We start from the raw sequence: 3,569 nt of genomic DNA, 5'->3' as shown, positions 1-3,569 counted from the left end.
CAGAGTTTCTGAAGTGGATCACATCCTATCTGTATAACAGACGCTGTGTTGTTCGTTTTGATAATGTATCGTCTTATTCTTTTGTCTCCTCCTCTGGTGTTCGTTCCCCAGGGTAGTGTCTTAGGTCCGTTATTATTTGTTATCTTTATTAATGATATATTTTCCTGTTTCTCAAAGTGTAAGCTTCTTCTATATGCGGATGACCTGAAGATGTACTATGAAATTAAAAATAGAGAAGACTCATTGATTCTCCAGGGTGAGCTTGATAATTTGTACTGTTGGTGTGCGCGTAATCGTTTGTCCCTCAATATTGGTAAATGTCATTATACCTCTTTTGCAAAAGTGATTAGTATTGTTCCAACCTCTTACTGTTTTTCGAATGTCCCGCTAAAATCAATTACTGATTTTAAAGACTTGGGTGTTTATTTTGACTCAAGCTCACCTTCACCACCCACATAAACTTTATTGTTTCTAAATCATTCGCGATGTTGGCCTTTATTCGTCGCAACTGCTCGTCATTTTCCGATCCTTATACTCTCAAACTGTTGTATTCGTCTTTAGTTCGGTCGAGGTTAGAATACGCTGTATTTGTTTGGAGACCTGAAACTTCCCTGCAAAAGTATAAAATTAACACCGAAATAAATGCGGTGTGAAGGTGTTATTCTTATCACTTGACGATAACGCAGAACGGGATGTGACCCTCAGGACTGATGATCGGTAGCTACCTGGTAAACTCTGTCAATTAAAGGGAATTTACATGATTCAACTTTCAAAGGCGATTAGTTGAACCAAAAGTTGAACGAAAGTACGCAGCCGACCAACTTCATTGAAAGCGATTAGTTGAAAGGCCTGGGCATGAATCACGTAACTTTGAAATGGTATTCGTTCAAACGATACTGACAAAACGATGTTGTCAAAACACTGACTTATGCATTTATGTTGCTGTTACGTGATCCTGTTACAATTACGTGAATCAAAACTGGAATCGAGTGGACGATATCGCACAAAGGATCAAACAATTTTTGATTTTTATGAAGCAAGACAATCTCGACACGAGATCGTTCAGACGATTGTCGTCCCAAATGATTCATGCCCTGTCGATTGTTTCTTTCAACTAAAAATCGCCTGAAAAATCGCCTCATGTAAATTCTCTATTACCGAGCGACTACTTGCAGTGTATTTCAGCGATTACGAAGGCGAATTTATATAAGGTGGTGTTACTAGCTCAGCTGATTTTGTGTATGTTTCGCCGCACGGCTTCTGATATCAAATTGAAAAATTTTGTTTGAATTTCTACACACACTTACAGATTTTGACAGTTTATGCCGCCAAAGCAAAAACAAAATACATGCAAATTTTGGTTTTTGTACTCCTGCTATCATCTTATATTAATTCGCCTTGGCGATTACTTTTACAGGGCAATGTCGTAGGCGGTAGTCACCAGTGTTGCCACTACTAGTCTTCCGACCAAATTTGGCCGCTTCTTTTTCAATTTATAGGTTTGTAGGCAAAGTAAGTTTTGGGTACTGTTTATGAATTTGTACAACGATTTTGGGTTGCGGTGCCCAAACGCGTGAATCAACCTTCTTTATACTACGCAACAACATGGCTGGGGATTTGCCGGAAGGAATGTGACGGCACCTTTTGCCTCTATTAACTCGATACAAGAAAAAAAGGTTTTTTACAGTAAGCCTTTTTCCCTATATTTGCTTGGACGCAGTCGATTCCCCTTTCCACTTTTAATACACTTAAATTATTTGGTTGTAATTCCGTTCTTGCGAGGGCTGATGAGTGTGGTACGCTCCGTGTCCAATTCGGAAAAAAGGAAATATATTTTTTAAGGCCTCGTGGTATGTGACCACCGATTCTTTTATCGTATGTCAGTGTGGGCGTTTTCATAGTGGCCATATCAATTCGTGTCTATACTGGTATAATGGTTCGTGTCTTGAATAACTATTCGTTACGTACATTCATCTGGCAATCCCCCCATTTTGAAGTTTAGCTTTGACAGTTTTGTTATGTTAACATTTTTCATAATCGTTCTTACGTCTATTATTTGGCCAATAAAAATAATAGATCATTATCCCCCTCGCATCTTCATCGACACGTTAACAAAAAAACCTGTGGAGCGTTTAGTCTTGATATGGACGTTAGACCCCCTACATCGAAATCGTTCTACCTGATCTTCGTCAACCCCATCCTGACTGGTTCAGTTCGCCTCTGAGCGCATATGTATGTACACATGTTCCGTCTTTACTATTTAGTTTCAGTACGCAATACATAACCTAAGGTAGATGAAAGGCATTGGTAAATGATTGGTTATGAATCTTCTTGTTTGCTTTGATCGATTTACTCGCAATGTACTGAGGATATAATATAACAAAACTAAACTTAACTAATTTATTCAAGCCGGGTACCCTGTAATAAGGCAGAATCAATGGAGTATGGAGGCCCGCCATATATTCATCGAAATTCTTGAGAAGGCGAATGTACTGACTGAGTTAACGTGTTGTGATTAAATCGGCGGAATAATTGCCAAGCGCTCGGTGTTTAGCATCGATCAGTTCATATGAACTCGAACCAAGATTCCGTGAAACATAGGCTCTAGTTTTTGGTGGGGCTAGTTTTTGTGCATAGCCCTCTCCGGCCACATACTGTTTAGGATTGGGAATGTACACTTCCGAGCCTATCTCCAAATGGCGTTCTCTTTTGCGGGTCAATGCCCGATGTGCGGTTTGTTGATATTGTTCGAACTGTTTGTCTCGAATTTCATCAGCCAGAACTTTACGCTGTTCCACATCCTGTGTATGGTATGGATTTACATCCAATAATAATAATTATTATTATAATTTATATTCGTTTCAATATTTCACATATTCACGACCAGTGTGCAGAAAATATGGCGTGTAGCCCGTGGCTGAATGCACTGAAGTGTTAATGTCATGAATAACACGAGAAAGATGGTTTTCCCAAGAGGAATGTTCAAGAAGGTCAGCCATGTGAGCACGTAATCCAAGTTTAATGCTTTTGTTTGTCGCCTCGACCTGATTGGCTTGTGGATGGCACAAAGGCGTTTTCATGTGTTTGATGTTATAATCGGCGCAAAGCTTTGCGAATGTTTGACTGATGAATTGAGCACCATTATCTGATATAACGAGTTCAGGGCAGCCATTCACCGTGAATATATGTCGAAGATAATTGACTACGGATATGGCGTTTGCGTTTTTCATGACATATCGCGAGTAACAGTCGATGGCTACGAAGATCCATTGGTTACGATTTTTAGACATGGGCAGCTTTCCGATGAAGTCAATCGATAATTGTGTACCCGGTCGTTTTGGTTCTCTATATTTGCCGTGAGGAGTTTTGGTGCTCTCATTACTTGGTTTAATGCGGTGGCATAGTTCACATTGCCGAACGTACTGGTATACGGACTCATACATGTTTGGCCAGTAATAGCGTTGTGAGATACGTCTATAAGGTCGGTGTTATGCAGACAAACTTTTGTTTGCCAAATTAAATGGCGGCTGCTTAGTTTGCTCGGAGGTGGTTATGTCGAGTTTGGCACA

The sequence above is a fragment of the Rhagoletis zephyria genome, unplaced genomic scaffold (assembly GCF_001687245.7).
Source record: "Rhagoletis zephyria isolate East Lansing unplaced genomic scaffold, Rhagoletis_zephyria_1.1 Rzeph_scaffold_21216, whole genome shotgun sequence".
Lineage (NCBI taxonomy): Eukaryota > Metazoa > Arthropoda > Insecta > Diptera > Tephritidae > Rhagoletis > Rhagoletis zephyria.
The sequence above is the reverse complement of the archived record's forward strand: the minus strand, read 5'-3'. Positions refer to the sequence as shown.